The 11,385-nt window shown below is 36.0% G+C and overlaps 1 long non-coding RNA gene across 1 annotated transcript; it reads left to right on the top strand.

Annotated features, from left to right (window-relative positions):
* Positions 1 to 421: 421 nt before the first annotated feature.
* Positions 422 to 2,213, top strand: LOC144293460 (uncharacterized). The gene is made up of 3 exons (XR_013360687.1): positions 422 to 487; positions 1,355 to 1,566; positions 1,948 to 2,213. It is a non-coding gene; the product is annotated as an uncharacterized LOC144293460 (long non-coding RNA).
* The last annotated feature ends 9,172 nt before the right edge of the window (positions 2,214 to 11,385 follow it).

Below are 11,385 nucleotides of genomic sequence, written 5' to 3' on the forward strand. Positions count from 1 at the left end.
CTGGGCTGAAGGCAGATGCTTAACTGCTGAGCCACCCAGGGATCCCATATTCTTACTTTAGATTGGAGTGAAAGTTATAGCAATGTGACAGGATTAAACAGAGACTTCCACATAAATAAAATTTTATTTGTAGCATTTGAAAGTACCTTCTTCCTTCCTATTTACATGATGGTAGAAAGGGAAAAGATAGTATGTATATATACACATATGTATTTTATACAAATATATACATAATATAATATGTAATATATTTTAACATATAAATAATATATATTATATATGCATATATGTATAATCTTTATGCAATCACTTTACTGGTCAACTCCGGAAAACGTAAAGCTTTTAATTAAAATGTTTGGACACTGCCTGAATAGTTGTTTATTCACTCATTTCTTCATAAAACATTTTAGGATCTTCCTATGTGCTAAGCAATGTGATGATAATTAGAGGTTCACAGCCATCTTCCAGTTTTTCTTTTGGAATAGAGGTATGTATGTATGTATGTATGTATTTAAATTCTTCATATAGGAAAGAAATGACCTCTTTATGATGTGTTGCAAGTAACTTTTTGCCCTTAGTTTATCATAGGCATTCATTTAGGTATGTCTTTGATTCACATATACTTGAATTAATGAGTATTTGACTTCTATCTCATTGAATTCATCAATCATATTTACCAATTGTGGATTCTGAATTTTAGTCATAGGGGAGATGTATCTTTGAGAACTTGAATAAATAGTATATCTAAAAAAGTTAATGTAAAATCTTAGATACATCATTTTATGAGTCTCTAAGGAAGATGACCATTTATGTCATAAAAGCAAAATAAAACAAACCAGAAACAGTTACAAGGTTTTGAATTTCTTTTTCTTTCCTTTTTTTTTTTTTTTTTAAAAGAATTTCATTTATTTACTTGAGAGAGAGCGAGAGCAAGAGAGATCACAGAGGGAGAGGAAGAGGGAGAAGCAGACTCACTGCTGAACAGGGAGCCAGCCCCATGTGGGGCTTGATCCCAGGACTTTGAGATCAGGACCTGAGCTGAAGTCGGCCTTTAACCGAGCCAGCCACCCAGGTGTCTCTGTTTTGAATTTGTATTACCCATAGAAATGAAGAAAAGAAAAAAATAAGAAAAGGGAAACATGAAATTATCAAATGATTAGGTTTTTGCTTTGTTTTTCACCAGAAGCATCAATGTTTTATAGAAATTTAAGGCCAGGAGTGTTTCTCAATTTCTAAGCATAGGCAACTTCAAAAAGTGAGAAGACTAATCTTTAACTGTCGATTGTAAGAAGACTAGGTTTTTATGAATAAGGAGAGTGTGTCGCCCAGTCACTTACTTTCATGGAATATATAGAAAACCGTTTCCTGATGTGCCACAGTAAAGCGGCCTCCAGCTCGAGCCTGCTACAGTAGCCACAGCTTCGCCCACATCGCATCTAGCTTCATCAGGCGTCCAGGTGCAAGCATTCTTCACAGTATACAGCAGTTGACAAGCTGAAGATAACCAGAACTTTCGTAGAAGTCAAAAATGTGGTTTCCAGCCAAGACACGAAGAGCAATGTCCACGTGAGCGACAACCCGAGACACCACGGGTGGGGAGTTAAAGTGAACCATCACCACTCGAGTGCTTCACAGTGACAGCAAACACCGGCTTTCTGTTAGTGGTGTGTGCGGGTGTGTGTACACGCACTTGTGCAGAGCGCGGGGGGAGCTAATGTGCTTCCATAGGGAGAAATATATCATTTTTATCTAAAGTCTTGCTTTAGATAAAATGTGCACACAAGTGAGCACATTTTTGTTCCTGACAGTAGTTTGCTCTGCTCTATTCAGCCCACATTCCTACTGTTCATTAGGAAGCCATAAATAGTTCAGTTTGTATAAAGAATAACACAAAGTTATTTTACTTCAAACATCTTTGAGAAGTATTTACTTTAATTGTCTCCCTAGGCTTGTGTAGGGTTGAAAGTGCTTGAGTGTCCAGCGCTAACATAGAAGATTCGGTGCCAGTTATGCCATTAAGACATTCAAAACCCTGTGTTGTGATGGAGTGGGCAGTGAGAGCCTGGGGAACTTGGAAAAATCATTTTGGTAAGCAAACATTTACAATTTTAAATGGAGAAACTAAAGGTTGTTTAATGTCAAGAACTATAAGAGCATCTGAGCAAGATCAGGCGTATTATTATCGAATTCCACCCTAATTCATATTATTAAACTCTTCAGATCACTTTAATCTTATAAATCATTAAATCAGTTCCAGCCCATCCCTGACTCCCTCTCCAAATATTTCTAAACACACTTATTGCTCCCTATCTGCCATTTGCATGCTTTTGAGAAATGTAATGCCAGTTCTTCTTGGATCCAGTATGTCTATGTTGTTGATATTTAGGAGAAAAGATGAAAAGTAAGGAGAAAAATATCTGTGTAACATATCCTTTGATATTCTGATAATTTCCCATGTATGAAAAAAAATCACATGCTCAGGCATTTAAGAGCTAAAGTACAGTATTATAGGTAGGCTTGAAATTCAGATATATCAGGACTTCATCTTAACCCGATCAAACATCATACCAATTCAGAATACCCTTAGAAAATTGGGAGTATTTCTTCCAAATAAAAATGGAATAAACACATTTTACATACAAAGCAGTACCTATAATTACATTACTGGCCTCCTAGATTTAGATGTGAGCTCTGCTGCATAGCCCTTGAATTTTTATGAAAACATACCATTGGACGATTACTGAAAAAAATGGTACTTTTATTAAATATTAAATTTAATACATTTAATGAATACATATTTAATAAGTGCATATTTAAACTGTCCTTTTGTATCAAATCAGTAGATGTTACATTTAAGAAAATACATTATATCTTTTTTACTTATTTTTATAATCATTTTAAATAATTTTAAAATGAAAACAATTACAGTAAAATAAATTGAGAGTTGATTTTATCTGACCACAAATCAATAAGCCAAAAGTTTAGCTATGTTACTTTCTCTTTTTCTGACAGTTTTGTGATAATCTATTAGGATGATAATGTAAGTCAAAATGTGTTTTACATATTTACACATTTTTTTTTAAGATTTTATTCATCCATTCATGAGAGACACAGAGAGAGAGAGAGGCAGAGACACAGACAGAGGGGGAAGCAGGCTCCATGCACCGGGAGCCCGATGTGGGATTCGATCCCGGGTCTCCAGGATCGCGCTCTGGGCCAAAGGCAGGCGCCAAACTGCTGCGCCACCCAGGGATCCCTGGTTTAAATAGACACATTTCCCATAGAAACTAAGGAGGATATATGTGTTCAGTTTCTAGGCAAGAGAAGAGAGAACTGGGGCTAAATTGGGAGAATCCTTTTAAATATGACTTGACAACTGCCACTGTATGACTATACAGTGACTCGATCAAATAGGCTGAGGGCAGTTCTTTGAGGTAATATCTCCAATTGTGGACTCATTACCCTGTAACTAAAGTGAGCCTCTCCTCATCCAGTAATACCTGTTGTTCCTAGGGTAGGGTGAAGAATAAGCACTAGAAACTATTGTAACTATATTCAATTCTATAATCTCTTTGTCAAAGACATCACAGCTCAAGAAGATATTTTTTGGCCATTCTGTCTACTGAATGGAGAGACTAAATGGTTCACTATAAAGCTTTCATTTATCTGAAGCACCTGAATTATCACTGTGACTCTTATTTTTTTTTTAAAGATTTTGCTTGAAATACACTGTGTGTTAGATGTAAAAGATAGTTTTGTTGAGTGAGAATATTATTTCTGCCTAAAAGGAAAACTACATATATTTTTTAGAAGATCAAGGTGTACCCATGGGAAATACTTTGAAGGCAGGAAAGCAATAGTTAACCTTTTCTCTGTTTTGGCCACAAAAAGGCATTTCCCCAGCATTAGCAACTTACTTAGCTGCAAAGTCTTACTATAAGAAAAAAGGTGGCCAAAATCTCATGGTTTAAATGGATATGGTTCTTAGGGACAAACAAACTCCAGAAATTACCAGATATTAATATCTCAAATTCTTATTCTACAGTAGCTATTGGTATATGAGAAATGTAAGGGCATGTGGTCACCCACTGGCCCTCTGAATGGACTTTTACTTTCTCTTAAGCTGGGTACTAAAACCCATACACCACTGCAGGATCTGTTGTTCTAGCAACATACAGAGACTTGGATGACTAACTCTCTACGCTAGCTTTTATGGGACTATAGCTGGTAGATAGAGTCTTGGTATTGACAGAATTTCCAATCGAATAGAGGAGAATGTTATATTTTAAGTAAATAAAGTGCTACCAAACTATAGAGTCAATAATAATTTATTTTGGGATCCCTGGGTGGCGCAGCGGTTTAGCGCCTGCCTTTGGCCTGGGGCGCGATCCTGGGGACTGGGATCAAGTCCCGTGTCGGGCTTCCTGCATGGAGCCTGCTTCTCCCTCTGCCTGTGTCTCTGCCTCTCTCTCTCTCTCTGTGTGACTATCATGAATAAATAAATAAATAATAATAATAATAATATATTTTAATTAGGATTGAAGAAAACTTCACAGAAATAGTGACATTTGAGGTGACCTTGGAGAATCAAGAAGATTTGAAAGATGATAGTGGGTAGTAAATAGAAAACTTTCTGAGAAGAGGAAAAAACACTAGAAAAATCCATAAGGTGCAGCAGAATTTGAAATTGTAGCAGAGCTTTGTTGTGACTTTTTTGTGATACCACAATTTATCTTTATTCATAAAAATTAAAAATTTTATAGTCTGCCACTTAATAAAGTAATACTCTAGTGTAAGAATTAAGATAGTTTGGGTTTAAAATAAATTTCACATATCTGTTATTATCATTAGGTCATCCTTTGTTTTATAAAAAGATTGGAAAAATTGAATGCTCAAAATTTAGTGTTAGGATAATAGACAAGAGTTAGCTTTTATTTAAAAGATTTTGTTTATTTATTCATGAGCGACACAGAGAGAGGCGGAGAGACACAGGCAGAGGGAAAAGCAGGCTCCCTGCGGGAACCCCGATGTGGGACTCAATCCCAGGACCCCACGATCACGACCTGAGCCAAAGGTAGATGCTCAATCACTGAGCCATCCAGGTGCCCCAAGAGTTAGCTTTTTTCCTACTATATTTGATATTTATTATAAGTCTTACAGAATTTTATTTAATATCAAATTTCTACTTTTCTATAATGTTTCTTTTATATTATCAGGAGAAGCAAATTGACAAATAATCATGGCATACAAGAAAAAAATATATAATTAGCTTCTAAAACTCAGAGTTTCAATCCCATATGCTAAAGAGTGGGGATCCCTGGGTGGCGCAGCGGTTTGGTGCCTGCCTTTGGCCCAGGGCGCGATCCTGGAGACCCGGGATCGAATCCCACATCAGGCTCCCGGTGCATGGAGCCTGCTTCTCCCTCTGCCTGTGTCTCTGCCTCTCTCTCTCTCTCTGTGACTATCATAAATAAATAAAAAAAAAATTAAAGAGTGGTAATTATCCAAGTCTGATTTTGAAACTATTTGATAACAAATAGCTTATATTTATATTTTGTGAGAGAAAAACCAGTTTGGCCTGTTTTTTTGGCCTGATTCACATTTACTCCTTGGTGGATGAGATCATTGAAAGTGGGTGATAATTTACTGATGGACGCTAGGTAAGGCCATGTGTGAAATGCTAATGCCTATACTCACTGGTGTCAACAAATTGTGAAGAATGTGTGTAAGAGCCACGGGAATGATTGAGAGGCTGAGCATTCAATTCTTGATAAAATACCACAAGAGAATATGGAGAGATTGAGTAAACGACATAACTGCCTATATGAATATCAAAAACAATGCTGGTAAGGAAGTGAAATTATTTAGCTAGCCTAGCCTGAGAGCAAATTATTAGAAATGATAAATCACACATGATCTGATAAAGCATTTTTGTCTTAATTTTTATATAGCCTGTTAAAAGGAACCCTGTTTAGAGCCTGTTTAAAAGTATTAGCACACTTGCTATGTCTATGCACGTGATAGAGTTGGAAATGACAAGTATTTGGTCATTCTACACCCTTAGTTCCTTGTTGACGATTTTGAGAGTCATGCTAATATTTCTGGACACTTAATGTTTCTGGAGCTTCAAAAAGGAGCCATCATCAATTTGAAAGAAGCAATGTGGTTGGTTGAAAGTTTAGTGCATGTGCATGGCATGGGTTATTTTACTTGGTCTCTCAAATATGTACATGTTGTTCTTAATATCTTTTCTTGTGTACATGACATTATTCGGATACCAATCCTGATTAATACAATTTAATTTCCTGTGATTAACGTTTATTTCAGGTGGGAGTTTTCTTAAGGGCAAGCTAATGTGTAAATTTAATAATACTCAGAATCATTGTCAATTTTTGGTACCTGATTTTGCAAACTCATCCACATTTTGGACACACTTGCTTTTTTCTCTCTGATAATAAACATAACTACCATAGAATGATCACAGATAATTTCCCTCAAAGCATTATAATGTTAGGGTCATTAAAAATAGTTCCTTAAAAAAACAAAGTGATATTTGAACATTCTTCTACCTTTGTTTTTTAAGTTGCATCATAAAACAAATGAGTGGGGATGGGAAACAGAATCACAATCTAGACACTTTTTAGTAATTTATTGATGAAGAACTTCACTGACAGTTTATTGACTTGGACTTGATGAGTTGTTTTGTCATGTGTGCAGTCCAGGGTTCTATGTCTGATATGCACAGGAGATACATAGTGAGAGTAGATTAAGTTAGGTAGTAGAAGGAAGAGATAAAGTGAAAAATAAGAAATGAAATAAAAACATGAGTACAGGTAAAACAGAGTAAAAGAGAAGGGGAGATGTTTAAGTCAGCTATTTTTTTCTCTATTCATTATTCATATGGAAGCTTGATCTTCTAGATCAGAATTTTAGCATTGTAACATTTTTATACCTTTAAGGCAACGTCTAATCCACCTTCTTAATTTTAGGCACTACAAGAACAATGGGATAGAATTTTTATCAAATATCCCAAACTTCCTGGTTTTAAAATAGGAAGGGTAAATAATCTTAACCAGGGGCCCCTGATCTTCTTGAGGGTAATTTATATAAGATAGGTTATTACCATACATGGAACTGTTTCCCTTGATGTCTTTCAAGTACAAGTTGCCTAACAGTGCCTCAAAGCTTCTTCTAAGATTTTGTGACGATTTAGGAATTTCTAAAGTGGAATGGAAAGAAAACAAATAAAAATAAATAGAAAACATTTACTTAGACTCAAAGTATATACACATTCCATAGAGTATTTTTAACACATATACATATAATCAATAAATTGCCGCTCTTCCTAATTTAATTTAATCTCAGATCATAAGAAAGTGATATTAGAAGTGACTAGCTCTGATTTAGGTGTGGTTTATTAGGTTTATTTAAAAACTTTTTTTTTTTGCATTTTATATAATATACTATTTTTTTCCACTTTAAGAAACAGTTCAAAGGCTTTCATCGTGAAGTTCATAACCCCAAATGCTCAATAAATATGTAAAGAAAACTAGCTAATGCTAAGTAGTAAAGTTCTTCTAGTTATAAAACCAGCAGTTTTGGCCTCCAAGCTATCAAATGTATTTTAGGTATTTAAAATCTATCAAATTATTTATGTCTGCAAAATAAGAATGATTGAAAAGAAAGGAAAGAAAGCATCTTTGGAAGAGCCTGGAAAGAGCCTTTATGATTAGGAGACTAGGAAAATAAAATCTTATAATGTACACCAGAGATATTTTTAATCTGTGTTAGAATATATTGTGGTCTAAGATTGGTTCCATTTGAGAAATAAATTTGCTGTATAAAAATTTGTAAAACATCCTGTTTATTTTGCACTTAAAATTTCACATGTCGCCAGCTAACATGACTTTAACTTCTGTTAACACATAAGTTCTAGTAGACTTTTTTTGAGTTTTCTAATATATGGGCTGTCAGTTTTGCCTCTATTCTTTTCTCTAGTTTTTAAGGTGAATTTTATAACTAGATCAAGAAAATATACAGGCTAAAATTCTCAGCTCAAATTCCAAAGACTTTTCAGCTTCTGATGAAATTGAAGTAGATTGTATAAAGAGAAAAGAGAGTTGAAATGTATGTGGCAAAATGAGAAATTTGGTTGTTCTCCAACTTTAGAGATCTCCTGGCTGATATTCTTTTGGAGTAGCTCAGGTGATATGAGTAGCTAAGATTTTTGGAACCATGTAAACTACTTACCTGTATGAAAAGTTACTTTGTAGGGACATCTGGTGGCTCAGAGGTGGAGCGTCTGCCTTGGGCTCACATCATGATTCCAGGGTCCCGGAATTAAAGTTAAAATATGTTTTCTAATTCCATTTTGCTGATCCAAAGAAAAATCACTTACTTATCTCAGATTCAGTTCCATTTTAGAAAAATAAGATAATTGGGCCACCTGGGTGGCTCACTGGTTGAGTGTCTACTTCTGGCTCATGGCGTGATCCCTGGGTCCTGGGATCGAGTCCCATATCGGCTCCCTGCAGGGAGCCTGCTTCTCCCTCTGCCTATGTCTCCGCCTCTCTGTGTGTGTGTCTCATGAATAAATAAAGTCTTAAAAAAAAAAAAAAGGAAAGGAAAGCAAAAGAAAGGATATGTGCTTAAGACCCTAAGGTCTTTTGAACAGCAGATATTTTCTAAGGGGCAGCCCCGTTGATCTTAATGAAGGACCTACTTGCCTCATTTGGGACTTGATCTTTGCTGATCTCTTACTTGGAGAATATTTTGCTGAGGATAAGGATTTTTATTTTTGAACTTAGCAATTCCTGGTTCCTGTCTATATCTGTCTACATCTAGATCTAAATTATGTTAAACTGGGACTACTTTTCCCTTAGTGAATCTTTCTCTTTCATATGATGAATGTCTAGAAGAAGTAAGGTACAACTTTCAAAATGCAGTGTTGACATCTCCTTAATTATCCACAAGAGCATTAAGATCTTTTTCTGTCTTTCACATTCCCACAGATAAATTTCTGCAACACTTCCGTTAGCATATACCAGGTGTCTTTTCTTCACGGTCCCTCAGGCCCTCATCAACAGTCTCCTTGAGTCCCTGTCAGTTTATAATAACCATTTTTTCAATGTCCTTCCAGCTTCTGGCCATGGTCTGGTATGAAAGCAAATGTCACATACTTTATTCTATTTTTTTCATGCAACTACCCCACATCTAGGAACCAAATTCTGTTCCAGTTATTTATTGCTGCATAATGAAGTACTCCAACATCTAATAGCATACAATGACAACCATTAAATTTTGATAAAAATTCTGTGGGTTAGGAATTCAAGCAGGCTACAGCAGGGATCTCATCTGTTGGGCCTTCTCTAGAGACGGGCAACGGCTGGAGATGGCTAGGACAGTTTAACTAGGGCCATAAGTTTGCAGTTGTTTTTTTTTTTTCCTCCCTCTTTGAGATCTACTGGAGTTGAAATATCCAAGATGATTCCTTTACTCACATGCCTGACAGCTGGGCTGGGATGGCTATTTTTCCATATGGTCTTTTTACCTGACTAGCCTGAGTATTCTCATAACATGGTAGTCCAGGTTTGTTAGTTTTTTTTTTTACATGGCTATTATGATAAGTGAACATGTCAAGAGTCCGGTATAAGAATTTTGGGACTTCAAGGCTGGCCTTGAATTCCCACATCATTGGTAATCAGGCCCTATCTGATCATAGGGTCAGATCAGATTCACTGTTGGAGGACACTCCACGAGGATGTGAGTATCAGGAAGCATGGCTCACAAGGAGGCTACCTGGAGACTTAGTTACCACAATGCCCATTGCCCAGGTAAACTATGTGGCCAGAGGCCAAGCAGACCACAGAAATTATAAGGGCATTTCTGGGAAGCTAGAATTTAAAATTAGGATAGAATCCATGAATTTAATTTACTCCCACCACTGCACAGTTTTCATATTCTCTCCTTCAGATTACAACATACCAACATTCATTCTATTGGACTTGTGTGAATTCTTAATGATCTCTGGCAAATCTATATACATTTTGTAGATATCAAGCTAAGAAATGTTTGATTTTTTTTCCATATGAGGCTGTCTTACAAGTTTTTCTGATTGTTGTTACAAAAGTTAATGATTTGTAACATTACAAGAATTTTAATTCAATCCCAAGATTTAAATATGATAATTTCTCCCTTCCTTCAGTTTTTTATACCATGTTGTTCCATGGATAACATGTATGATTAAAACTGAATCAGTTTGAAGTATATTTGAAAATTCTAGCCTATTTAAAATTTTGTATTGCTAGCCTCAAGCTTTAAAAACATTGGCTTTTTCTCTTTGTTAAGTCTGAAAAACTGTCATCGACCAAAACATATTTTGGGAATTCTAAAGAGATAAATGCTTTCTGTACGTTAAGACTTCAGCTTTGGAAAGAGTAGAATCACATGGGACAAATTGTGTGGGATATTGATACTCTGTTAGTAGAATAGAGACTCAAAATACTCTTTGAGTATGTCATTATCAGCTGAGACATTCTGGGCACAGCATGGAACACATACTGTGACTAACGATCCCAAGGATAAGAAGTGTGGAACAGTGCATAAAATGGTATTTGAATACATAAACCTTATGTCGCCCATCAAATTTGAGCAGGAATATTGTGTCTAGGAACATGAAACAGACCACCCGTTTATAGGGTCAGGGAACCGGAAAAGAAAAGATAAGATAATGAATTAAGAGGGAAAAAAGGAGGCAAAACACAAAGCACAGATGGCAAATGAAGGATGAGATAAGGGGAAAAGAGGGTGGCAGTGATGCTCCAGTTACATGGTTTTGTTTTTCACATTTTTAAGTGAGTAAACTAGGATAGATTATTTTAATAGTCTGGTCATAGTTTGTTTTCCTTTCCTTTTTCCCGTCTGTGTACATCAGCTCAAATTATTTCCATATTGGGATAAATGGCACTGATATAGACACAGGTGGGGGGAAATGGTTCTTTGCTAGTGTTTCTATAATTCAAAACAGAAACAATCCTTCTCCATCCACCTTCTCCTTTTCTTCTTTGGGTTCTTTAATATCTTCTTCCAGGTTTCTCCAGATTGTTGCAGCTACAGCTGCAAAACACACACTGAAGAGAGCACATCCATTGGGAGAAAGAGAGAAGTAGAGAATCATCATGTGATCTGGTTGTGAATCCTTTTTATTTTGATGGAGACAAAGCTCTTTGTTTCCTGTTTCTCTTCCTTCCCCCATCTTTCCTTCCTCCCTTGTTTCCTTCCTCCCTTGTTTCCTTCCTCCTTTGTTTCCTTCCTTCCTTGCTTCCTTGCTTCCTCCCTTGCTCACTTACTTGCTTTCTTCTTTTTATTGGTCAGTTCATTTTTTCT

This window comes from Canis aureus, chromosome 21, assembly GCF_053574225.1.
Source record: "Canis aureus isolate CA01 chromosome 21, VMU_Caureus_v.1.0, whole genome shotgun sequence".
NCBI lineage: Eukaryota > Metazoa > Chordata > Mammalia > Carnivora > Canidae > Canis > Canis aureus.